The sequence below is a fragment of the Rhinolophus sinicus genome, chromosome 1 (assembly GCF_057876585.1).
Source record: "Rhinolophus sinicus isolate RSI-liver-muscle chromosome 1, RSI-T2T, whole genome shotgun sequence".
NCBI classification, from domain to species: Eukaryota; Metazoa; Chordata; class Mammalia; order Chiroptera; family Rhinolophidae; genus Rhinolophus; species Rhinolophus sinicus.
Window position 1 is genome coordinate 198,118,527 of NC_142501.1, and position 27,429 is coordinate 198,145,955.

Sequence of the window (27,429 nt, forward strand, 5' to 3'; positions counted from 1 at the left end):
GCCCTGGGTGGAGCTGGGGCAGGTGGGGCGGGGCCTTGGTGCCCGGGCACCGCCTCCCCTGCTGTCCCTCGCCGCGCGCTGCGACCGCGGAGCGTGCAAGAGGTGGTTTGAGAGTGGAGCTTTGGTTGCGGTGGATTCTGCGGACCGTGTTCTGCCTGCTCCCCTGCCCTCTGGCTCCTACCTCAGCTGCTCCATCCATCACTTCTCTGACCTCTTGCCATTCCCTCTTTTAGCAATCACCCTTTCCTGTTCTCCTACTGATTTGATTTTAGCTACCGTCTACCAGGAGCAGGATGCTCTGTGGCTTGCAGATTTAATCCCCCTATTAGTCGGCCCGTTTTACAGGTGAGGGAACCCCGGCTTGGATGCCCGGCTTTGGACAAGTCACTTGGCCTCCTTGAGGGTGGTTTGAGGGGATTAGAGACAAAGGGGCAAATCTCCTGGCCCAGGGTGGCCTGCAGGGGGATTTTGAATCCTGAGCCACTGGGTCTTCTGGACCAAGACTAGCCTACGAGGAGTGCTGTTTTAACAACCAAGCTACAAGACTGTGGGGACAGAGCCAGGAGTGCAGTTTCCAGGCTCTCGGCCTCACGTGGAAAGGTGCTGGCTGGGGTAGTAGGTGGCCATCAGCTGTGACTGGTTGGCCATCAGCTGTAACCAGTTAGCCAGTTAGTCACTGATATAACTGCCGTGATTGCGTTGGTTGGTTGGTTGGCAGAGAAGTGGACGGCAGATTGCAGATCATGTGGATCCTACTTCTTGTGTATCGCCCAGCCGCCAGCGAGACTATAGTGGTATGACTCCCCTATCCATGGCTCCGTGGGTGTTCCTTTTTGGCTTCACCATATCCTGTGTTCTTATGTGGGGAGCGGTACCAGAGATCCCGCATGACACCTCGCATGACAAGACCTTTTCTGACTCTGTTTTTCCATCCCTCCTCTCTCCCTGTTCTCTTTACTGGATCTCAGGGTTATAAATGAGGATGGGGGAGTAAATAGGTATCAGCGCAGGGCAGAGAGCCAACGGCCAATCCCACTGATGGGACCTTTTGGGCTCCGCCTTATTGCCTGGGGTCGGAGGCCACTGAGGACAGACACCTGCTTCCTCTTCCTATAACTGACATCCTCCATCCGTCCAGGTGGCCTGTGCCCACATAGGACCTGCCAAGGGTGTACTGGGCCACTGAGACTAACATTCTTCGGGCCGTCACTCAATCCTTTACAGGTAAGAATCATACCAGCAGCGGGAGGCTGGGAAGCAGAGGGGATATTCATCTTGACCCCAGCAGCATTATTTAGTCCAGAAGAGATCTACGATCTTTCAGGAATGGTGTGACGAGCACAGGTTTCCTCTTTCATTGGAGTTTTGTAGTTGAATCAAGCTACTTATCTACCTCTGTGCTTCCAGAGCATATAAATCAGGTGTTCGATCTGTCAGCAGATTTATGAGCTATCAGCCGCGCCCCAAACGCCAGGCAAAATGCTACAGGGGACACAAAGATAAGTAAGACTTGACCCTTGCTCCCCAGGATCCTGCCATGTGGGTGCTGAGACAGGACATATACATACAACGATAACAAATGGCCCCCCTGCTGCCGGTGAGTGATGTGCTCCTGCAGGTTACAGGAGTTTAGAGGAGGAAGACAGATGATTGTAGGGTGAGGCGGCTGCCTCAGGCTCTTGCAGGAGCTTGTTAGGCGAGGACAGAAGACTTCATAGCAAAGAGGGAATGAAATCATGCGTGCTTTGTGTCACAGGATAGAAAAATCCCCAGGTGTAATACACATTAGTCATTTTAGCAGCATTCTTTCCTCTTTCTGTTAATAGTACCCCGAATATCTTTTGGGAAACCACTCTTCTCTCATTCTCAATCCATGAGGTAAATGGAGGCTTCTCCCCACACCCCAATCCTTTTTTCCATTTTCGAGAATTAAACACATAACCAACCCTGACCTAACTCCTTTACCACAGAGGGTGATTAGCACGGGGCCCAAGCCTGATCATCCAACACAGTTGCACGCTTCTGGCCACATGGCCCACGTTGAACCCACCATAATCTGTCCCAGCTGCTGGAAAGATGGGTTTGAACTTGAGGGGATAAAACTCTGAAGCTGCTGGGGACCACCATGTAGAGACTGAGAATGAGGATAGCAGAAGGAGAGCTCAGAAAGAGAAAATCAGATGCTGACATGACGTTTGACTCCCTGAAGCCAGATGTGCCTAAAATGGGTCCTACCCTGGACTTCTCAGTACCGTGAGCCAATAAAGTGCCCTCTTCCCTGAGGCCAGTTGAGTTGGGTTCTGTCTTCTACAACAGACGAAGTTCCAGGTGAAATCACCATGGGTGTAATTTTATTTGCTTAACACTTTCATGAGCTGCCAGCCAAGGATTACCCTGTTTTATAGACCATATTACTGAGAGCTAGAGACCTGAACTTTCTTAAGGTCACACACCACTCACTGAGCCAGAACCAGGGTTTAGCTGTCATGATTCCTAATCTAATGAACTCCTCTATGACATCTTGCTGTCTCCATGAGCAAGATTGGCAGGATGGCTGGCTGAGCCCCACCCACAGAGCCTCTGAAAGCCAGTATGGATTGTGCCGGGGAATGGGATGTCCTGGTAAGGTACCAGCAGTGCCAGTGTGGGGCATATGAGCCACCCGCCCTCTCCAAGATGATGTGGCAAGGAACTGGTAGTTTCCCCGTTCCCTCATGCTGATCTAAAGGTTTCAGCTAGGCTGTCATCTGTACAATTACAGTAATCTATACAAATGGCACAGGCCAGCTATGCCATTTGCATAGCTTGTTAGCCTCATCACACCAAAAACTGGTTACTTATCACTTGCTTGCCACTAAGTCCTATCAAATACAAGTGTATCATTTTGATCCCAGTGTTCTCCCCATTTCTGAGAATCCCACTGACGTATAAATTCAATCAGCAAATGCTTATTGTGTGCCTACGCTGGGCAAGTTACTGGACTTGTTGATTGGGAACACAAAAAGGAAGCAGTCCACGTTTATTCATTACGCAACAAAGGTTCCCTGAGCCACGTACCATGTGCCAGTCATTTCCCAGGTGCTGGTGGATGCAGCAGTGAATTAACAGGTGAATCTGCTGTCCTCAGGCGTCTACAGTCTGGTGGGGGGATAAGATGAGGCAACGGATCATGATTGTTTTTTGGCCACTCAGCCTCCCCTGATACTAGCTCCTCATTCCTTGCAGAGAATGACCTCTCATCTTGGAATTCTTGGTTCGACTGTAAATCGAGGGGCCCTGTGTATTCCTATCAATATTAATATCAAGGCCATAGAACGCATCCCGTGTGCTAATCAGTATCACGGGTTTACCCACTCAGTACTCACGAAGCCCCATGCATGGGTCTCTCCATTTGTAGAGGAAGCTAGACTAGGCAAGAATGACTAGCTCAAGGTCACATGGCTAGTAAGTAGCAGAGCCAGGGTTCAAATCCAGGCTGTTTGGCTCCAGAGACCTACTCTTTCTGTCAGTCTACACTGCCTTGCAGAGTCAGTGAGCTCATGTTGTCTGAGTGTGGGTACAATTCCAACCAGGTCCGGTTGTTCTCTTTTTCCAAGAAATAAGAATCAAAAGATGGTGACATAAGGACAGACAACACAGGTGCAGCAGATTTCTTTCATTGCTAATGTTCTGATGAGATTTTTGCGTATCTCCCACTGGCCCGTAACCCTGGAGCTTCCATCATTCCCCCTTACAGTCTGATTCTCGAGTGGCCGTTGTATTCTTGCAAGCTACCCATAAGCTTCCAGTAAACTCCCTGGACTGAAGTTAGAGTCAGTTTCAGTTGCATGCACCAGATACAGAAATTTCCACATGACATAGACAAAGGGCTTGTGGCTTCATAGCTGTGCTAATGTTTGTGAAATCCAAAGGGAGTTTGGGTCTAGGGAAGGTATTTGTGCAAAGGGAGAAAGAGCTCAGGGATGTGGGGAGACAGGATGCAAATCAAATATGTCAGGAGTCCTAGGGTGCATATTTTCATCTCAATCACTGAGAAAAAAATTAGTTTGGGCTCCTGTCCCGCACTTTCTCTTTCTTCCCTTGGATGTGAAGATTGAATGTTTGCAGGGAGCGGACCACCAGTGGTGTCTTGCACGGGTTTCAGACAGACATCAAAGTTAATCCACTCTCTGATCTAAGCAAAGTGGTGACGAGGGTTTCATGGGATAGCAGCTCCACTAATCGTGGCACTGCAGCCAGCTGAGGTATTTTTAGAATATTGTGTATTCCCAAAATGTGTCAGTACTTTCTGTGGGAAAACAACCCCACTAGAAACTTGGGGTTTCGAATAGAGCAGGATCTAATGCAGGATCCTTTGAATCCGTACTTTTGAGAATAAGAGACAAATAGGGGAAATCGTTCCTTGTTTTTACCGAGTGCTCTGACTCTCTGAGTACCTAGTCATCTGTATAAGAATTTCCCATTTAGAGCATTTGTCAAGTTTTGTTCCTTCGATATGTTCTTTACATCTAAGCGAGTTCCCCAGATGTCTGTCTTGGCTTATCTCTTGCCATACTATGCATCCACAGTTTTAACTAATATCTGTATGGCTTCCAGCTAGGGGGCTAGGCCCAGCCTTTTTGCTGCATTCCAGCCTCATGTCCCTGGTCGATATCTCAGGTACAAGGCCCACTTGCTCCTACTTCCTCCTCTTCATGCTCTTGCCACTGGCTTGGTTGGAGGCTTCCTCAGCTCTCCCTGCCTTGGCTTCCCAACTTGTCTTACACATGCCATCTTCTTCCATCATCACCTGTCTCATCCATGGGGTGACCAAGTGGTCTTCTGAAAACAGATCTCATCAACCACCACTCTTCTCAGAAGCTTCCGTGTCTCCCTAAAGTATGAATTAACTCAACCTTGACCTCAGACTTCAGTCAACAGGACATTGAAGGCCATTTGCTGCGTCTGTGTGCCTCCTCTGAGTGAAAGAACAGATCTCAATGTCTAGATTGCCATGCTCTGTGCCTGTGCCATTGCCGACTGGATCAGCATGGACGTCTGACCCAGAACAAAGGCAAAGGTCCAAACTCTCTGCCTAAATGGGGAACGGGCTGACCCAGGAAGAGTCTCTGCCTCTGGAATCTCAGCTGAAAAGTCAGGGAGAGTCGGGAGGTTGGCACAGGGAGCAGAAGTTGGACAGATGCACAGGGAGAGGCAATGAGTAAGCAGGGAGCTGTGAGCAAACCATGGCCATGAGTCAGTGAAGCTGTGAGAGAAAAGCTCAGCGAGTAGATGGGGAAAAAATTGCCTGGGAATAACAGGAAACAGAGAATGATGGAGGAGAATTGAAATGAAGATCCACATCTCTACTGCTGTGAAATAAGAAGAGATCTTAAGGCCTAGGACTTCTGGGGACTCATTTATTCATGCATTGTTTTCTACCATTTTTCTTGAGCACCCACTATGTTTCAGGTGCTAGTCTCAGCATTAAACAAAGTCCTTAGCCTCATGGAACTTACATTCTAGTTGGGGGGAGGAGTTAATAATAAATAGATTAAAAAATAAGCCAAGCTCACAGATCCAGTGCAAAAGTGCTGACCCCACAACGTTCTTGCTCTTCAAGGAACAGCATTCGATGTGGCCTGACAGGAGTAAGCGGAGGAGACAATAAGTGGAAATTAAGTAGTGAGGTGGCGGGGGCAAAAGCATCTCACAAGCCACGAAGGACTTAGGATGTTACTGTGTGTGTGCTGGGGGGCCATTGTAGAATCCTGAGCAATCTTCCAATTCCGGTGTCTCCTGGAAGTCCAGCTACTCTATGGCTTCCAGTCTCTCCATAGATTCCTATCTTCCTTACTCACAGAGCCCCGTTGTCTCCCATAAAGCCATTAACTCAGACGAGCAGAAATGAGTTTTCCTTCCTAGCAACAAGGTGAGCCTGTCCGGAAAGTCACCACAACTTGACCCTGAGCAACTCTGTCAGCTTTGCTTTCTTCCTCTTATCCCGTTTCTCCCAGTGCTCCATTCCAGCAGCCCTGATGTGTTTACCAGGTGCTAAAGGCAGCCTGCCTTGGCTTGCCTCTGGGTCTTCATGCTGACTCTTCCTTCTCTCTGGAATGACTTTCTCCCAAGAGCCTCTTGTCACCATCCTGGCATGAAGTTGTTGTCCTTGGTGCTCCACATGGCTCCACGGGACACATGGTCCAGAGGTTCAGTGTTGAGCGTCCTTTGCAGCCTGCTCAGTGGAGCACAGAGCATTCGGGAGCTCAGCAAGGAGTGGGACTATTTATTGAGTCTGCGTGCCTGATGTGAAACTTTCCTCCAAAATTCCAATTTTCTATCTGCCAAGAGAAGTGATGGAGATTTATGGTTCCTGTTCTAGTCCATACACCCAGGCCACGGATCTACAACTTGGAATTTCTGCCTGCTTCCTCCCGGCTAGAAGTGAATCTAGATTTACTTCCCATTATGAACAAGACCATCTCAAGGCTCAGTGAGATCCTAGTCTAAAATCTGAAAAACAGCCTCAATTCCTGTCTTAGTCAATTCAGGCTGCTAGAACAAAAGACTACAGACTACTGGGTAGTTTATAAACAACAAACATTTATTTCTCCCAGTTCTGGAAGCTGGGAAGTCCAAGAGCATGGTGTCAGGATAGTTGGGTGTGGGTCCTCTTTCTGGTTCACAGCTGGTACCTTCTCACTGTGTCCTCACATGGTAGAAGGGGCAAGGAATCTCTCTGGAGCCCTTTTCTAAGGGTACCGATGCCAGTCGTGAAGGCTCCACCTTCATGACTTAAGCACCGCCCCAAAGCCCCACCACCTCATGCCATCACTTTGAGGGGTAGGATTTTAACAAATGAATTTGAGGGGGATACAAACATTCAGACCATAGTAGTTCCTCAATGAGAATGGGAACAGTTGGTGCAAAAAATGGAGACACAGATTTGTTTTTAGCCTTTCTTCCCTATAGTCCCCACATCCCAGGGCTGACGATACCCTGCTCACATGCTCACCATTCCCGAAGGACATCCCGTTGGCGTGGCAGCCACATTCTTGGGCGTTACAGAGCAGGCGTGTCTTCAGTGCTTCGAGGGCACAATTATGCAGCCGATATGTGCCTTGGGAGTGACGAAAGTATTTCATTGGTCAGCCTGGTCTGTTGACATTCTTAATTTTTTTACAGTTAATTCTCCTTGTTTCAGGTCCACTTCTGAGCCCCTAGAAGGATAAAAGGGTAGATCAGCTAATAAAAATACTGTCTCAAGACCCTAAAAAGTCTAAAATGATAGAACTCTGCCAAATAATAGAGAAATCCATTCTGAAAATACTGACTGCTATACTTCTATAGGAAGGTCAATCAAAAATGTCATTGGGCTATATCAGAGGGAATAGTATCTAATATGGTCTCTTGGTCCTACTGAATATTTTTGCTACCCATCCCCAGAACCATTCTCCGCACAGCAGCCAGGGCTAATTTTCAGAAATTGAAGTCAGATTGTATGACCCGTTGCTAAAACACTCCCAAATCTTCCCAGGCACTTAGAACAAGACCCAAACAGCTTACCATGTCCTTAGTAGGTTCTAGATCATTTGTCCTGACTACCTCTTCCACTTCTTCGTCCTCCATTCTCCCACATTAATGGATCCCACCATACAAGTTTCCTATTTGTTCTTGAACACGTCAGCTCTGGTCTGGCCCCTGGGCCTTTGCACTTGCAGTGTCCTCTGCCTGAAATGCCCTGGGCCTAGCTCTTGGCCTGGCTTTATTTGTTATTCAGGTATCTGTTCAAGCGGCACTGCCCCAGGTGCCCACACAGTCTAAGGTAGCCCTCACCCACCCCTCACTCTCCATCCATCCCCTTGCTTTCTTTTCTACAGTACCTCATCCTACCTGTTCACATGTTAATCACGGTCCCTCACTCTGGACTGTAAGCATCACGAGCGCAGGACATTTATCTACCTCTCCGCTGTGTCTCCAGCACCTTCCAAAATACCGGGGGTGCCAAAAAATGTACACAAGTGGACACTTGGGTCAATGTTGCTCAAGCAGTAATTTGCCATAATCAGAAGTGTCTGGATGCTGATGGTAACCACTTTGAGCCCGTCTTGTAATTGCAGAAGTCAAATGTGACTTGTATTCATCTTCAGTTATCGATAGATGTTGAATATTACAATTTTAATATAGTTTTTTCCTTTCTTAAAATGTGTATACATTTTTTTTGGCACCCTCTGTACTTGGCACATGGTAGGTATTTGTTGAATGACTGGAGATTTTCTTTTCTTATGTTCTCCTGGCATTTAAAAGACACTATTGCATAGGGAAGATACTTGGAAATTAACCTCTCTCGGGAAGGCAGGGAAAGACTTACTTCTCATTAATTATTTAATTTCCTTCAAAGCTTGGGATTGCAGGAAAATTAAAAATCTTCCTTATTCCACTTATCCCAGCCACATGTTCTCACGCCTAATCATAGCACCTGTGACTCTTACACTGCTCGCTGGTGTCTGGTCTCCCGATAGGATAAGCATGGCAAGAAAACATCTGCAGGCTATTACCTTTGGCATCTTTTGAGGTTTTAATTAATGGAGTATTTTTTTTTCTTTCTCATCCATGGTCAAGGTGTTGATTAACATGTAAAAGTGAGCGCTTTATCTTTTAGAGGAGGTTGAAGGAGGATGCTTAGAGCTGGTGAGAGACGCCAGGGTGGCCCTTTGCTGCTGGGGAGGGAATCGGCTGTGTGCCAGCTGCCTGCCCCCGCATCTGCGTTGGCCCACACCCTGTGTGGGAGAATGGGCATGCACCCCCATTGTTGGCTGCAGTGGGACCTGCTGGGACGTCTCTGCTTATCAGACATTTCTCTCTGTCTACAGCATCTTTGTGGTCATAGGGGTCCCCAAGTTTTCAGTGGGTGAGGCCAGCAGGCAGCCATTCATTCTGGTATTTTGTCATTTGGGCACCTTCTTCTCAGCATTTGGGCTTCCATCCAGGTTGCCTCAGCACTTCTGCATGCCCAAGGTCTGGAAATAGTTCATCCACAGAGCTGGCTTGGCAGGCGAAGGCCTTTCAGCAGAGCAGTGGGTGGATCCGACCGCTGTGCACTCAGTGGCCCAAGGTCCAGCCCTCACTTCTCATTCCCCACCTGATCTGGCACTTTCACAGCCATGTGAGGCCTGGGGCAAGTTCTGCGTTTAGATGAAGCTTTGCAGTGAGATAGATCTGGGTTTGAATCTTTACCAGTGTATTTAACCTTCTAAGCCTCCATTTCTCTACCTGTAAATGGGGATGATAAACATAACCTACCTGACAAACTTTTTGAGGGGATTAAATGAGACACTGCATGCAAAGTGTTTAGAATGGTAAACGTCAGCTGTTATTATTTGGGTTCAGGTCTATGTGTAGCTCCTTAATGAGCGAATTCACCTCACTGGGCCTCAGTTTCCTCATCTATAAAATGGGGATAATGCCTCTTGTGGTTGAGGGATGCTAAAATGAGATTGTAAGATAAATTGTCAAGCACTGTACAAATGCCTGCTAATTTCATCAGTGAGTCATTTCATTTGCATCTACTCCTCACCGTAACCCTAAACATGGACATGTCATCTCTTTTACTCATTAAAAAAGTGTAGACATATAGAATGAGGAGAGCTGTATGCAAACACTGTTGGAAAGTTTTAAAAAAAGAAGAAAAAAAAAGAGGCAGAGAGCATTAAAATGATTATTCTGTGAATGACCAAACTATCGTCCCTCAGGGGGAAATATTTCCCAGTTTGCTTAGAGTAGCAAAAAAGAGGTAAAAAAAAAAGATCCGATGGTTATTTCAAATTTGTCTTCCCCAGGGAAATTAAACCTGAGTTATGGGGTATTTTTCATAAAGCCAGAAGAGTCTAGTATAAAACCAATAAGTGAAAAAAAAAAATCCAGACACACACTGTGAGGTGAACCTAAGTGGATTTAGATAGGGTTGTCCTTAGCACCGGGACACGCGGGCTCACCAGCATTGCTGCCACAGAACTTTCTCTGTGGCCCACCCTGCTCCATTTCCTTGGCCTGGGGGACCTGGTTAGAGCCATAACAAGTTACCTCACCTGGCCACGTTCCAGTCTCTCTTGCAGGCAGACACCCCCCTGTTAACGGCTGATAATACTGATGGGCCTCTCAGTCTGTGTCTCTCCTGCCAGCCCTCCTCCTCCCTACCAGTAATTGATGCCACTGTGTTGAAGCAACATGTTAGTCTATGTAACTATGGTTTCTGTTTTTATTTTTTTTTAAATTTTGCTGAGTACTTTCGCAGAAAACTGATCGTTTTTAGCCTTATTGTTTGGTCTTTCTAGCCTATGGGCAATTTCAAGGGTCAGGGGCATTTCTCACTTAAATCTCTCCAGTACCTCTTTCAGCAACAGAAACTTCTTTTCTGTAGGGAACCCATTCCACAGGAGGCTCACTCGGCCCTTCCCCATTCATGTGACCCAGAACTGGCCAATCCCCGTATCCTACGCTCTTGGCCATTGTGACTGGTATGGATCACATGATCCAAATGAGCAAAGTAGGGTCTTCTTTGGATCTTTTCTGATGTTGCAACCAGGAAAGGCCATGTCTTTTCGCTGGGGTTGTTAGGCTGGGAGGATTTCAGTCAGGCTGCTGGTAGCTACTGGCCAATGGCCTGCTTGCGACACAGGTGATCCCTGATAGCTCTGTTTGCTCTCTGGATTAAGCCCTGCCTAAAGCCCCTACAATAGGGTGTTATTTGAGCTAACACCCTCCACCCTGCTTTTTATGAATGAGTTCTGAATGGGGTTTCTGTCAACGCCAACTGAAAGCATTGTGATCAGCACAGCTATGTTAGCTGGTGGGTTAGGTTTCTGAAAGTCTCGAAGAATTGATGTGATGGAATGAAGGTGATGTAAAGAAAGGTGTAATGGAGAGAAGAACATAGGGTTAAGTCAGGAGTTGCCTTTAAAATAATGCCACCCATTTACGGAACACCTACGATGTGGCAGGCATTTTATATACTCTGCCTTCTTGCCACCACCCTGCATGTTGATTGTACCCATTTTAGAGAGGAGAACATTGAGGCTCAGAGGAACTAAAAGACTTGCCAAACACCACCCAGGTAGGAATGCAGCCAGGATTTTGCACTCAGATTTGGGGCCAAATAACCCTTATCACACCGGTCTGGCTAAGGCCATCACTTATTCATCCATCAGCACTGAGTGGACAGGAGATTTTTGCCTGGCGTGGTGCTAGGCAATGGTGATACAAAATGGGTAAGGTAGTGCCCGTCCTTCACAGTCCAGAGGGGGAGACCTGATTAGGTTCATTACTGTGGGTTGAATTGTATTCCCCAAAAGATATCTTGAAGCCCTCACCTCTGGTGTCTGTGGATGTGACCTTCTTTGGGACTAGGGTTTATGCAGACATAATCAAATTAAGACGTGATCATTAGGTCCCAATCCCATATGAGGGATGTCCTCATGAGAAGGAAATTTAGACACAGAGACACACAGGGAAAAATGCCATGTCAAGATGGAGGCAGAGATTGGAGTGATGCATCTACAAACCAAGGAACAACAAGGATTGCCCGCTGTCACCAGCAGCTGGGAGAGAGGCCTGGAACAGATTCTCCCTATGAGCTGCCAGAAGGAACCAACCCTGGTGACACCTTGATTTAGGACTTCTAGACTTCAGAACTGTGAGGCAAGAAACATCTGTTATTTTGAGCCACTTGGTTTTGAGTTTTTAGTACTTTGGTATGGCAGTCCTAGGAAATGAATAGCATCGTCTAGGTTTCCACCTCTGAGAACCTATGTTTATCTGAATCTTGCCTAGGATTGCTCTGCCTGTGGCCCACCCAGCTGTCCTCCTGGGACAAACCTCTGTAGAGTTGCACCTTCTCCATCCATCACGTCTCGCAGGTGGGCTCCTCTTAGGCACAGCTCCCTGCCTTCACCGCAGCCGTGTGAAGTGACCACGGTTCTGTTGTGCCCAGCATTAGGACCCATCCGATATGACAACTTTCCCTTTTCCTGCCCTCTGAACACACTCTGGCCCCACTGGCTACCTGGGGCCCCACTATTTGCTTTGGACAAACAAGTGCCTGAAGGCAGCAGACAGCTAATACCAGGGCGTTTCCCTTCCTTTATATTTCAAGGCTGTTCTGTTTCCAGGATGCAGGTCTCATGATTGCTTCTTTGTGATTAATGTTGAAGCCATTTCTTGATGTACTATCTTAATAACATGGTGAAGGCCCTTGTTGCCAAATGTGACGGCACTTTTATTTGACCAGCCCTCACCCCCACCCATTCCTCCGAGTCAGGTAGGCAGCAAAGATGTGGGAGAAGACTCAAGAAGAGAGGAAATAAAGTCTGAATTATTCAGCGATTTGCCTAGGGTAGTGATTAGCTACCATTTGGACCCGCTGCCTAGCATTTTAAGCATTGGCTCAACTTCTTTAGTTTTCAACTCTCTCTCAACACTGACAGAACTCGTCTAATAAAATGCATCCACCTGCTGATGTGTTTGAAGAGCAAAATGCCAACTCATTAAAAATGGTGAAGCTCCTAGTAGCTAAAGCTTTCCCTGTGGATAAACTTAAACTTCCCATACTCCCAAAGAAGGGGACAATGTCAGTTATATCATTCTCCAGGGGGTATCTTCCTGTCAACTAGACCATCAACAACACCTCAAGGCCAAGGCCCCAATCTTACCTTTTTTTTTGGTACCTTTAAGAACATCTAACAGAGTGGGTGCTTCTGACCTGCTGTTTGCCTTAAATACAGAGATTTAATTCGGGCCACGGTGTCCCTAGTATGTTTTTATCAGGTAGGGTAGTTAAGAATTTGGAACTTGGGGCTTTGGAGTCAGACTTCCTGGATTAGAATGCTAGTTGGCTGTGTGACTTTGGGAAGGTCAGTTAACCTCTCTGAGCTCAGGCTCTTATCTGTAAGAGGAGTTGTTAGAATGAGTCGATGAGATAAATGTACCTAAAGTACTCAGCATTCAATAAAAAGAAAGATGTTATCATTAAATGGTGAGTGACATCCCTGGAAAAAGAGGATATTCTGCCTGCAAACTACCTTTGGACTGAAACTGAAATCCTTCCCTGAATCTGCCAGCCTATCCAGAAGGATTTTGGACTGGATTTTAGGCCTCCATGATCATGTGAGCCAATTCCTTAAAATAACTTTTGTTTTTCTCTCCCCTCCTCTCTCTCTCGCTAGATAGATAGTTAGTAGAAGATAGATGACAGATAGATAGATAGATAGATAGATAGATAGATAGATAGATGATAGATAGATAGATAGATAGAAGATAGCTATCTATGTAGATCTCTCTATATGTATATGTAGATACATATATGTCTATATATGTGTATATAGACAGATATAGCTATTCCATACCTATATTCTATTTCCATATATCTATATCTGTTGTCTGTATAGCTGTCAATATACACATATATAGGCATACATATGAATCTGTACATAGATAGATTTATCTATATGTGTATGTGTATATATATAGAAAGAGAGTTGGTTCTTTCTCTACTGGTCCTATTTCTCTGAAGAGCCCCGACAAATGTACCATCCAAGGGTCCCTGTCACCAGAGGCCCTCCCTTAGGCCTCAGAGTCTTGGCAATAGAGCTGCAGTTGTGGCAGCTCTGGGTTGGCAGTGCCTCACCCAGACAGAAGAGAATGCCTGGAACTGCCTTTCAACCCACTGCACTGTAAACAAACTACCAGTCAACCATTGAACAAGCATTTCTGAGCATTCAATTTTCATTATTCCCTTGGCAAAGAAAGGTTGAACAGTGCAAATTTCTTTAAGAGATGATGAGAAAGAACTAAGAAGAAATTCCTTAGCTTCACAAATGAACACAGTCCTGGGAGCTGCTGTTCTGTACAATGAGTTACAGCAGAATCACTCTTTTAAAATAATGCACAGAATTTTAAAGTCTGTCACATTGTTATTGTGTAGTTACCTATTGCTATGTAACAAACTGCTTCGAAATTCAGTGGCTTGAAACTGTAAGTATTTGATTTGTTCATGAGCCTGAAGGTCAGCAGTTCGTGCTGGGCTCGACAGGGTGGTTCTTCTGCTGGGTCTCTTCTGGAGTCACCTGGTGTATGATGGTGTATCTCACTCAGTTCAGGCTGCTATAACAAAAGTACCATAGACTTTGTGGCTTCAACAAAAGAAACTTATTCCTCACGAGTCTGAAGGCTGGGAAGTCCATGATTAAGGTGCTTAATCTTGGACTTCCAGTGAGGACTCTTCTTCCTGGTTGGTAGAGGGACACCTTCTCTTTGTGTCTCCTCGTGGCAGAGTCAGAGAACATCTCTCTCATGTCTTTTCTTATAAGGGCATGAATCTCATTCATGAGGGCTCCATACTCATCACCTAATTACCTCCCAAAGTCCCACCTCCAAATACCATCACATGGGGCCTTAGGGTTTCATGTGAATTTCAGGGAAACACAAACATTCAGTCCATAGCATAGGGACTAGATGGTCCAAGATGGCCTCACACACACATCTGGCAATTGGTACCAGTGGTTGGCTGGGCTTCTCTCTCCATTCGAGGTCTCATCTTCAAGATGGCTAGCCCAGGATTCCTTACCTGGTGGCCCTGTGTTCTAAGAAGGTGAAAGTGGAAGCTGCAAGGTCCTTTAAGGCCTAGGCTCAGAAGCTGCCAAAGCATCACTTCAATCGCATTCCTTTGGCCAAGGCATGTTACAAAGCCTTCCTATGTCCAAGTCAAGGAGAAGTAGACTCCATCACTTGACAGGAGGCAGTGCAAAGTAGCATAGCAAAGAGATGTGCATACGATGTGAGGATTTATTATGGCCAACTTTGCAAACAATCTACTAGGTTCACTAAGCAAATTAAACTAAACGCAGAGGGTGAGTTATATCTGGATACATCAGTGAAGGTGAGAATATGACGCGGATCAGAGCCAGAAATCAGAGGAGCATCTTGGACGTGTGAGGACAGTGTCATTTATTGTGCTGTTTGATTGAGAACCAAGCAGAGAAGGTTTTTGCATTCTGCCTGATTCAAAGTCTAGTCTATAAATTTTTTCCTGTGAAATTAGATATTTGCCTCATTTCTGTCACAGCACAGCCAGAGGCATCTGGTTAGGTCTGCGAACGTATGTTCTTAGATTTTCCTTGGCAGAAATTAATTTTTTTCTTAAGAATTTTTTTCTCTCTTTCCAAGACTGAGTCTTTGGGTTAATACCAGGGATCCACAATTCATAAATTTGTTCCTCTTGGTTCATTGTTTCAAAATGAGACTTTTAATAGATTCCAAAGACTTAATAAGAGTGCTGCCTCGTCACATAACGACGTTACTGCGCCCGTGGCTGACAGGTAGTAATTTATGATTATCCTTGGCCCTGATAAGAGTCGTGCCATGCACAGTCGGTGCCTAATAGATATTAGCTATAATAACATAAGCAATGGAAGAAAGTTTGGCCCTTTGTGTCTCCACCAACCATTCATAATGCATTCTTCTATTACCATCGTTTCTGTTTTCTGTCAATTTTGTCAATTATATTTAGAAGGGAAATGTAGCTGTGTGTCTTTATGATTATTAGTTTAAATGCCCTAATTTATTCTGCCACCATGTTTCACTTAGCATAGCAAGTCAAAATATTTTTCTGTCCCTGCCGTGAAAGACTGCAGTAAGTTGATCTTGCTAACGAGAGATAATTATTAGCCTCCTCACAATGTTACCATATATGCTAGTGTTACTACATAGTCCATTGCTAAACGTGCCAGGAGGATTAATATTTCTATGAATTTGGACACGACGAGGTAGCGGGCAAAGACAGATAGGGCTGTTTTAATATTTGTTCTTGCTCCATTTGCATATCTATCACTGGTAATTTGTTAATGCTGCTGTTGCAGTCTGTGTGCACACCGAGAATTAATGCACCTCTCCCGAGTAGCACACCCGATTCCAAAGTGAGAACTAGGCAAGTCAGAACACTGGATGGTTCTGGCAGTCACGAGATTTGCGTTCGAGAGCAACTTCTTCGCAGGCTGATGCTTTTCTGAAAAGTCGGCAATGAAATGGCAGATTTTAAAGCACGGTTCACTGATGTTCAAGAGTTTCTTCCTCAGGTGAGCAGAGCTATTCTGGCACTTGGAGTCACACAGTTTTGGGGTTTTGTTTTGTTTTGTTTTTTGCATATTTGTTTGTTATGTTGTTGTTGGGAGCAGGCATGGGGGAGGCAAGGGGATTTAAAATTCAGCAGGGGATTGCCGAGAGTCAGAGACTTGTGGGGCTGGGACAAGTCTTTGATTGCCAAGATAAGGGTCCAAAAGAAATGGAAACCTTCTGAGACACTGGGGCCCATTCATATATCAATGTGAGACATGCCCTAACCAGACTGCATATAGATATAGCATATTAAAAACATTTCATTCTTTTAACATATTTCCTGGGAATTCTATCGAGGGAAACTTCTGATAAACCACAAATAGGCAAAGGTTGGTATATTATATTAACTTGAAGTTGGCTGCCATTACTAAACATTTATGAAATATCTAGTTCAATAATTCACTGGTTCATTTAATCGCAGTCAACAAATAATTATTGAAGGTCTCGTATGGACCAGATGCATGGCTGGGCTTTGGGAATACCAGAGGAGTTTGCAGTCCAGAGGGGAACAAAGACAAGGAGACAGGCAGTTCCCATATGATGAAACTTATGGTAGGGGTCAGTGCAGAGGGCTGTGGGCACATACAGATGCCCCAGGCCCAATAGAAGGGCGTCTGGATGGGTCTGTAGAGGAAGACCTCTGAGGTGAAGTGGAAGGTGTGATGAGAGGTGAGGCAGGAGGGATAGGCAGCGCCAGGTCTGTGGGATTCAGACCCATGCTATGGAGTTTGGCCAATGGGAGGCATGGAATTCTTTAAGACACAAAGTGACAGGATCAGGCTGAGGTTGTAAAGACTATTCTGCTTGCAGTGGGAAGGTGGCATACAGATGCCTTAGGTTGGGTTGCCAAGAAGCTGAGCCTGACACTGGCTTCTTGGGCAAGCAGTTTCATGAGGGAGTGCTCTCAAGTGAAACCTGTAAAGGTGTGAGGGAAGCAGGTAGAGATGTGGTCTAGCTTCGGCCTGATCCCCTGGGGAGCTCTGGATCACGGGGGTGGGGGTGAGGATGGAAGGCAGCCTTGTGCTTCATTATCCTGCAGTCCTGACTGTGGACTGGCCCAAGAGGGGAAGCAAACCTACCAGGCACTTCCAGGGGAAATTGCCTGATGTTTTTCTCCCAGGGCAAATCTCCGAAAGGGAGCAGCCATGAGTGTTAGCAGTGGCCAGTTAGGGGGGATCTGGGCAGGGCAGCAAGAGGGAAGTAAGAGCAGTGTAGGGGGCTTTCAACATGCTCCACGTGAGGGAGATTGGGCATTATGCTGCTGGAAAGGAAAGGGCAGATCAGTTCTTCTAATGGAAAATGCATTAGGCTTTCTAGAGAGAGCTGCTAAGTAAAGGGTGAGAGCAACAGGACATAACCAGCGGTTTGGCTGAGGGCAAGACCTAAGAGGTACAATCATCAACCATGAGAAAAAGAGGTGCACAATTCAGAATTAATCAGAGCTAAAGAGAGTGGAATTTGAGGAACACGGAGGTATGTGTCAGGCAAGGCAGGGACGGGGCTATGGCAACATTCTAAAAATAAATAATTCTCTCCGGTTTCCATCAGAGGCTCTCAAAGTAATTTGCAAACATTTGCAGGCAAGTTTTCACCGGGCTGAACTGCAGGCAAAGCTCCCTCTGACTTCACAGGGAGCTCCCAGGGGACAAGCAGTAAGGTGAGGCTTTGGTTCTGGGTAATTAAGACTTAAGGCATCCTTGTTAGCAAAGAAATGCCTGCACACATGTTGTTGAAATGCAGCCAGCTCTGCAGCCCTGCAGCCCCTCAACTGCCTGTAGCCATTAGAAACCCACTTGAGCCATCATTAATTTTGCTATCCTTCACTTTCCGAAATCAGTGGATGACATCACATTGATTAAGAGGGGCAGTCACATTACAGACAATCAGTGGAATTGTCCTGCAGTGGTTGGTGTCCTCAGAGCTGCTCACTGATGGTGGGGCTGGTGTCCTCAGCTGGGAACAGAAGTTCTCCAAAGTAGACTCAAATTCACGGTTGCCTTCTGAGTAGGTGAAATTCTCCCCAGATATGCCACCTGTACTCCTTTCTTACATTACTCTCCATTTCTGCTTCCTTTCCTGTCCCCTTCTCTAAGATACAGTGGTCTGTTAGTCCTGAGCAGGAGGAAATCTCTCTAAAACATTCTTTGGGTCCCTCCTCTGGATCAAGGTGCAGGAGAGATGAGCAAATGAATTAGCAGATGTGTACTGAGCGTCACCATGAGCAGTGCTGTGCTGGCAGCTAGGAAGGGTACAAATAATTCTGTAACACATGCCTGACGCTTAAAGAGCCTGAAATCTTACAGAAGAGGCATATCTCTACTCAGAGTAAGATGCCTACCAACTAGGTTTAGCAGCCGGTTTTGGAGTCAGACAATCTGGGTTTGAATCTTGGCTCTGCCACATTGGCTGTGTCACCTTAGGCAAGATATAGAATCTCTCGGTGCCTCAGTTTTTCCATCTGTAAGATGGGGATAACAATACTACCTACCTCAGAGGGTCATTGTGGGAATAAGCACATTAATGAAAGGGATTAAACCATAGTCATTACTCAATAAATGTGAGCAAAGCCACAAACACAGAGTATTCACTGTGATGAGTGCTTTATAAGCTTTATCTCATCTAAAATCCGCAAACAACGTATGAGGTGGGTACCATCATTATCCTCATTTTACCAACAAGGAAGCAGAGGCTCAGAGAAGTTAAATAACTTGTATATAGCTGCAAAGCTAGAAAGTGATGGAGCAGGGATGCGTACTCAGAGCCAAGGCACGTAGCCATTATTCTAGAATATGTCTCTTATAAGAAAATCAATGAGAACCAAATGCTTTGGGTACTCAGAAAAGGAACAGCTCCCAGGGAACCAGGGCAATCAAGGAAGGTTTCTGCTGAGTCTTCCATTTGCATGTAGGAAATTCATTTATTTATTCAGCTGATGTTTACTGAGCACATAATATGATCAGGCACAGCACGAGATATTGTAACGCATAGTTTCTACTCGTAAGTTAAAGAGGAAGAAATTAAGGATCAACTGTTACAGCAGAAAGATGGGGGCTCTATAAAGGGTCACTCTCTCGGGGATGGGAAGATATGGAAGAAGGGAGAAGGGGAGATAAGAATTCTTAAGGAGGTGAAGACCTACAGTACAGCATGAGCAAAGCTCAGAGGGATGACAGGTTAAGGAAACCCTAAATATTTACGTGGCTGAAGCCAATGGTGAAAGTAGGTAGGATGGTAAGAAGTATTTATAATCACCAACACCCTTTGAATATTCACAGTGTGTTAAGCACTTTGCACTATCTCTTGTGTTCTTTCCCTGGACTGGGCAAACTACGGCCTGTGAGTCAAATCCAGCCCACCACTTCACCTGTTCTTATTTTCAGCCCATGAGCTAAGAACGGTTTTTACAGATGAGCATTTGCAATAGATTTGGATGATAGGAACACTAACTTTGAACCTTAATTAAGCAAAATGTTATCTTTCCCCAAAAGAGAATTCCATTGTTCTCATTAGCAGATCTGTGTTAAAAAAAAAAAAAAAAAAAAAAAAAGATCCTCAATTATTATTATATTTTGAACTTTGTCAGTGCAATATTTTGTGGAAATGTATTCTCTCTCTAGTCATGGAACTCCCTCTATAAGAGGCTTAATGTTGCATCTTGACCTACAAAACCTGAAATATTTACTACCTCATCCTTTATAAGACAAGCCTGTCAATCCCTGTTCTTTCTAAATGCCCACAATTTATCATTCTTATTTAGGGATGTGGGGACCGAGGCACAGAAAGATGATGCACTGGCGTGACTCTGGTCGCAGAGCTAAACCGGGCTGGAGGTAGGATTTGAACCCAGGCATTCTCGTCCTGGGCCCACGCTCTGCACCGCACCCAGCATTTGGGGAGGTCTGGAAAAGAAGCTGAGGGCCTGAATGAAGACAAGGGGAGAGAGAATGGAGGGGACAAACTGCCCAGATGTGCAGACAAGCAAGGCGGAGTCTTCCTTGGCTGATGTGTGTCGCGTTGAAGCCTGGGCACCTTGTGGGTAAGCCTCCTTTCCCAAAGAATTCCTGATCAGAGATAATGGATTTCTTGCTCAGATGACTGGGCATATTCACAGTGCTGCAGGAAGAGCACTGGTGGACTGAGGGTGGGACAGAGGGGAGACTCAGCTTGGAGAAGTAGAATTGGAGATGCCTGGTGGATAAATATGTGAAGACGTCCAGTAGGAGGGCAGATAACAGGGTGTGGGCTCAGGAGCTAAGAGTAGAGTTGGGAGTCATTAGCAATGGGGGCAGAAGACTTGGAGAGTCAGAAGTCAGTCACACCCTTAGGGAATAAATGATTCCCTCTGCTAAGAGGAGTTGAAAAGTTTACCTTCTCTGAATGGGGGTGGGAACAGAGCCCTTTTGCATCTTTGAAGCTCTGGGGTAGAAGGGAGCAAGGGGTTCACTGAGTCAGGGTTCACTGGGTCCGGGAGAAGGAAACAAGGCTATTTTTGAAATGGGTTATCTCTGTCATCATATGCTATTAGGTTGGTGCAAAAGTAATTGTGGTTTTTGCAATTATTTTAAAACTGCAACTATTTTTGCACCAACCTAATATATCTTCACACATATACATGTACATACACACACACTCCAAAGGAGCTTAAAGGATATGTATTTCTAAAACTCCAATATGTACATTAATGTACACAGAATTATCTGATTAGGTTCACTGGCTGTCGCCTTGAGCATGGAGAGTTCCACATAAAAGCAGAGGGAAAATGCTCAGTGTAACTGAGAATGCACGGAGAACTTTCTTCCAACGAAGTTTCAAAATAACAAAGGAAGCAACAACCTCTGGTTACATACTACCTACCTGGGAAAGTGAAAATCTTCGATTAGCTATTTAGGCCCTGCCATGCTCAGGGCCCAGAGGAAATCAGACAAGCCTAAAAGAAATTACTTCCTACCACTTTTCCTTTTCTGCTCTCCTGCTCCTCGGCCTCCCCAGCCTTGAGGAGCTGGCCTGCGTGCATGTCGGGCTGATGTGGAGATCCAGGAGATACACGTCCTGGGCAGCTTCTCACCGAGGAGCAGCCCTGCCAGAGAGGGAGAGACCCAGATGAACGCACAGTGGGGACGATGCAGCTGCCTCACTGGGGGCAGGACTGAGTCAGCCTGTGCAGCAGCGCGGATTCCCATGGACCTCATGTTTTCCCAAGAATTCTTAGGGCAAATAAGGAGAAAAATGTGAGGCTGAAGTTTTAGAGGGAGTAAGGGGTTTATCGAGGTTTTGTGTGTCCCCAGTCTTTGGAATGTTTGCTTTGGGTTTCCTTGGGGCCCGTCTTGGTCTATAAAGCACAAGTTATAAAAAGATAACCTCACCGCCTCTGGCCGCCCACTCCAGGAAAGCCTGAGTCTAGGACTCATGGCAGGGTGCGGGGGTCTGAGGCAGAGAACAACTGCTCACCTGTCCCTTCACCCCACTCCTGTGTGTCCTACTCCTTCATTTGCAGAGCGAGCAGCATCTGGAAAGTGGGTGCTGCGGAAAACCTGATAACATGGCAGGGTTCAGCTAACAGCTTACGGTGTTCCTGTCTCAAACACTGACTGTCCTTTTCTTGGACAAACAATGTAGCAATAGGCTTTGGGGCATCTGTCATTTCTTTAGCCCTATTCTCCCCTGGATTTAACCCTATGAGGGGTCATCCAGGAGGCATTTTGAAAAACTGCAGCCACACTTTGAGCAGCTAGGGTTCCACTGAATAAATGATCACTTTGTTCTAAATGGAATTGGAGATCCACTCAACAAGATCTAGGAAATCCATTCAAAGCACACAAAAAAAAAAATAAATAAAAAATGATGCAACGTGGTCCCATATCTATTATGAGAATGAGATTTTCATGAGATGTCTTTCGAGGAGAAAGTGCATGTCATAAATACACAACAGCTGAATAAACTAGAACAATTATCTTTCCTGATTTGAAGGGAGCATATAATGTAGGTGGAGGAGAGACTGGTATATTTACCTCTGGACCTGATTTGATTTTAATATCATTCTTTATGAATAGTTCCCAAGTGCCTTGTCAGGAAGAGGTGCTTACTAAGCCACGGGAAGTGTCTTATAAAAATAGCAGGCAATCTAAACTGTGAATCATGCCACAGAACCCCAGTGGCCCTAGCACAACGAGATTCTGCACCGAGGTAAACAGTTGTGCAAACGTGCTCAGCATTCTGTCCATAGCAGATTCAGTGCGGCGAACCTCAGGATGAAGGAAGGTTCATAAGGCATAACCTGGTCTAAAAGGAGTTAGCAACCCAGTGAGGAAGGAGCCAACAGATTTTAAAAATACTGTACAAGGTAAGGTTAAACCAGTAGAGATCAATTAGAAGGGATTGCTCTGAAGTTGTATTGATGACATGTCGGTCTTAGTAGAGTGTGATGGGAACAGAGAAGAGGGGAAATTAACCCAACTTAAGGGTGCAGGGGAAATGTCAAGGCAGAGACATTTGAACCGTGTCTTGAAGGATGAAGCAGAGTTTGAAAGCGGCAAGGGGAGTCTTCTCAGCAGGGCAATAGCATGAGCAAAAGTTTGGAGACATGACTCTGCATCGCTAATAAGGGAACAGCAAAGAGCTCTGCATGGCTGGACAGCACGGTGTACGTGAAAGTGACAAAGGCTGGATCTGGGAAAGAAGGCAGGGTGATAGGGCCAGACTCAGTGTGAATCTGAGACCCGAAGATTTTCAAGCTGAGAAAGACAGGAACAGATTGGTGTTTTAGATGGATTCTCTTCGGATGGTCTCTGATCTGCAGAGCAGAGCCTCTCAGTGAGATTTACGTTAAGTGTGATACGAGGTGTTGCTGTGGTTTTTCTCACTGACTCAGGAAACTAATCCATTTCCTAAAGTTCTTTGCTTACTCTCAGGGAGTATCTATACCCTAGAACCTGTAAACTACAGTTCATGGGCCATCTCGGGCCAGCCGCCTGTTTTTGTAAATAAAGTTTTATTGGAGCACAGCTACCTCATTCCACTCAGTGTTGCCTATGGCTGCTTTCCCACTCTGGTTGATTTCAAAGCAGAGTTGAGTAGATGCAACACAGACTGTATGAACCTCAAGGAGTAAAATATTTAGGATTTGCTGCTTTATAGACAAAGCATACTCTTTGGTTCTCCAAAGTCATTGCCGTCTTTCCCATTAAAACCAGAAACTTCGCAGGTAACCTTGAAGAGTGGCCTCATTACACTTTGTACTGCTCACCTCTTCCTTTCTTAAGTAGCCAAATTCAATTGCACATTTCAAGGAGAATCACATCCAAAAGAGGCAGCAAGACAGTGAGCACCAAGAACCAGGCAAGCCCGTGTTTGACCAGACTTGACACTCCATTTCTTCTCTGCAGCAGTCCCGCAGTATGAGATCAGCAGACGGCCACAGACATATCATGTATATTGACTGCAAGAGTTCCAGAACTGCTTACCGTGTCCTTATGGGTAGGGCAGAACTGATTAGGTGCTTGTGTTCATGGTCGAGCAACGGCCCCCAGAATGTACGGATTCATGAGCGGACACCAATCTGGGGGAAAACTTGAACAGTTCCTGTAAGACACCAACACATTCCTGTTCTGTTCAACATTTTTATTGGCACAAATAAATCACAAGCCATGTTTATCAATGTGGAGTTTGCCCACATTTTTTTTTTTTTTTTTTTTTTTTTTGCCAAAAGGGGGAAATGAGGCTTCTGGAAGATGCACCAAGTTTGTCCGGTGACATCACGTGTCCCAAGTTGGGGTAGCTCAGCCGTATATCAACCAAGCTGATTTCTCAGAGGTTCTTCACGCAGAGTCATGACCACCTAACCTTTCAACAAACTATTTCATGTTCATGGAACAGCTCCTCTCCTCTGCCCGGTAAAGCATGTGCATCATTTTGGCTGAATGTGAAGAGGCTCCACTGCTGACCCTCCATCCATTTTGCCAAGACAGCATTTTTCTGAATAATCTTATTGTGGCTACACGTTCGTCTATTTGTCACTTAGATTATTTTCTAAGTCCTTTCCAGGAAACAGACCATATACTTCTTTAATATATACTTCGATCACCTGCAAGAGTTCTTGGGACCCCACGGGGAGCAATGAGTATTTGCTAACTGACTGACTGGCTCAGTGTAGCTTAAAATCCATCTTTATTTTTATATGATAGTTTAAGTGATTTAATGAGTGGCTGTCACTGACAAGACACTTGGGGACTGTGCATAAAATGACACAATAATATATAAAGATAAAGCTTGGCTCAGAGACCAACACACAGGGCTGCCTTCTGTGTACATCCACACTGCTGTTTCTACCAGAGGAAACAATTCTTCCTTTGGTCAAGGGAAGTTGTTTTCATTGATAAAAATAAGTCAATCTACATTCACTTCTACTGCCTTATGTGAATGCTTACAAAATCAGGAATCATATATAATATTCATTTCAGCAATGAATATGCAGAAAGTGCTGCATCTCTTTATTTAGGGATTTTAGACATTGCAGTCATGCTCGTCGTGGTGACTGTAGGCTTTTATAGCTAAGACAGACTCATTCCTCAAAGTCATATTTAAATATCTCAAACGGTAGTGTTGGCCTCTTGGGTATAGCACAACATACAACTGAAGAAGGAAGGTTAACCTCGCCAAAAAAAAAAAAAAGAAAAAAGTAAAGAAATGGCACAGCTGTGGATACTGCACATTAGGAAGTGGTAGGATCAGGGAAAAGAAGAACAGAGAATTCTAGCGCAGCCAAGTTTGCAATGAGAATCTGGATACTGGCTTCGTCTTAGAGCAGAGTGTGGGAGTTGTTCTCTAACTTAATGACGCTCTAAGTGAGGTATACAGTTTTTTCTCAGTGGCATGTTTTGTAGGCAAGCTTTCTCTTCTGCTCCCTTTAATAATCTAAATACCAAGTGCTGACAATCCAGATGGATACCTGGACTGAAGCACACACACAGTTTTGTACCTATGGCTTTGCTCCTGATTTTAGATATTAGGATAGTTTCATTTATTCATTCATCTATTCAATCATTTGTTCTTTCGTTCATTTGTTTAATTAAATAATCAGGAAATAAATACCCAGCACCCACGACATTGCCAAGTGTTATGGTTGGTGCTTGGAGTACAAGGATGTGTCCTGGCCAGACATTCAAATAATCACACACAAAAAAATTGTAAAACTGTATCAGTGTGAGTGGTCTGAAGGAAGAACGTGGTATGATAGAAATGTGTGTTAAAAGGATTTGACTTAGGGAGATCTGGGAAGCATCCTTGAGAAAATGAGACTGGGCTGATCTCTGTTAAATGAGCAAGTGAGTTAACTAGGTGAAGTACGGGGAGGGGGAAGATGCTGTCAAGAAAATGAAAACTGCTCGTGCAAAGGCCCTGTGGCGGGAGACAGCATGACTTACATGGGGATGGATGCAAATGAAGGTCTGTGTGGCAGGAATAGGGAAAGCAAAGGGTATGGGCAGGACCTTATAGGTCCTAAAGGAGCTTTCTCCTTATCTTAAGAGCAAAGTTGACACAAGGGGAAGAAGAGGCGGACTACAGGAAGGGATCCGATTTCACAGTATGGGTGTGGGACTCAGAGACATAAAAGGAAGAGAGTTTTAGAATTTCTTGTTCTTGCCTCTATCCAGCCCCTGGTTGACGGCTTGACTCAATTACAGGTGTCCCCCGACAGCTGTTAGCTGCCCGGCAGGCTGGTCTCCCAGGCCTAAGTGGATAATAGTGAGGGTCCTCAGGGGTGGCAGAGGGACACGCTCCAGTGGTCCAGATATGCGCACAATGAGCCATTTGGGCAGGAAGACGGTGCTTGCTGCTCACGGATCCAAATGTATTTAGCTGTAACAGTCTGACAAGGAAGCCTGGTTTCAACGTTAATAGAACACAAGGCTCCCAACTAACTGGTATAATCTCTTTCCTGAAAGGTAACGTGTGGCCTCTGTGTGCTGGGGCATCAATTTACAACCAAGATTAAATGTAGACACATTCAAAATAAAAACGTTCTTGACTCGATTTATAATGCTAATAATACATTACGTTGTATTAGCGATTTTCGTACTCCGGATATTCAACATTCAGAGATTCAAAAGATCTGAAGGAGTATTTTCGATTCAAGCATACTAAGACCACAATAATCCTTGGAGGGACAGAATTCTAAACAGGGGAGGGCAGGAAAGAAGGGGAAAGGCACTGTTTCCTGAATGTTGGCTGTGATTGCATAGAGCAGGGTTTCTCAGCTTCGGTGCTAGTGACATTTTGGGCCGGGACATTCTTTATTCTGGGGGACTCTCCTGGGCAGTGTATGATATTTATCAGCGTTCCTCTCCTCTATCTATTAGATGCCAGTGCCACCCCTCCTCCCAGTTGTGACAACCAAAAATGCCTCCAGACATTGCCAAATGTCCCCTGGAGGGGTGGGGCAAAATCCCTCCCCCCACTTTGGAAACCACTGTAATTGATCCATAATTAACAAACCTGGAGTGGTGGTTCTACAAAAGAAAAACAAGGATGGCCAATAATTGGAAGATTGTTATGTATAATTTTTTTTTTTACTATTCTGTAGAATGTGACTAGAGGTTTTCCAAACTAAGATCCGTTTTACTTCTCCAACTATTTAGACACACAGCATGTGTATGAAAATAACTGCACTCGAGCCTCCCTTGAAACTCCCAACTATGGGGCAAGTCCCTTTCTATTCATTGAGAAAAGTTGAGCTTATGATTCTGCAAGTCAACTTTGTAATTTTAAGTTTGAAATGAAAAAGTGGCGTTGCCATTTCTCCCTTTGCAGAGGAACGATAAAGGAACTGGTTGTTAGTGTTCTGTGCTCCGGAGATTTTAAATATTTCTCCCCATCTCAGCTGTGGTGGGAAAAGGGAGGGTATGAACAGCTGTGACACAATCGTTTGGGTACTTAACCACAATCTAAAGGAATGGGGAAAGCCTTGTCACATTTCCCGAGAGAGTGAAGTTCTCTGACAGGGATCAGATGCCCCCTTACCTTCTCTGCTGGGACAGACATTACCATCCAGTGGGGGCTGCTGCAACACAGAAGACTGACAACGTTTGGCTGTTGGCCTCTTACCATGCTGTACGTGAGTGACCTTGAAAATTGGCAATATCTCCTTGCATCTCCACTGTTCTTTTTCTGAAAATAAAAATAAAAGCAGTGACTGAATCCCTGTCTGAGTGTCCTGAGACTTAATGAGATCACAGTTGGGGGGGTCTGGCATTGTCATTTGAGAAGTGTTACTTCTCACCTTGATGA

At 45.3% G+C, this 27,429-nt stretch overlaps 1 long non-coding RNA gene across 2 annotated transcripts; it reads left to right on the forward strand.

Annotated features, from left to right (window-relative positions):
* The first annotated feature begins 121 nt into the window (after positions 1–121).
* LOC141569318 (uncharacterized) lies at positions 122–27,274 on the forward strand. 2 transcript variants are annotated; one of them, XR_012492822.2, is made up of 4 exons: positions 122–1,224; positions 15,891–16,106; positions 19,904–20,182; positions 20,852–27,274. It is a non-coding gene; the product is annotated as an uncharacterized LOC141569318 (long non-coding RNA). The 2 variants fall into 2 exon arrangements; XR_012492823.2 differs by lacking the exon at positions 15,891–16,106.
* The last annotated feature ends 155 nt before the right edge of the window (positions 27,275–27,429 follow it).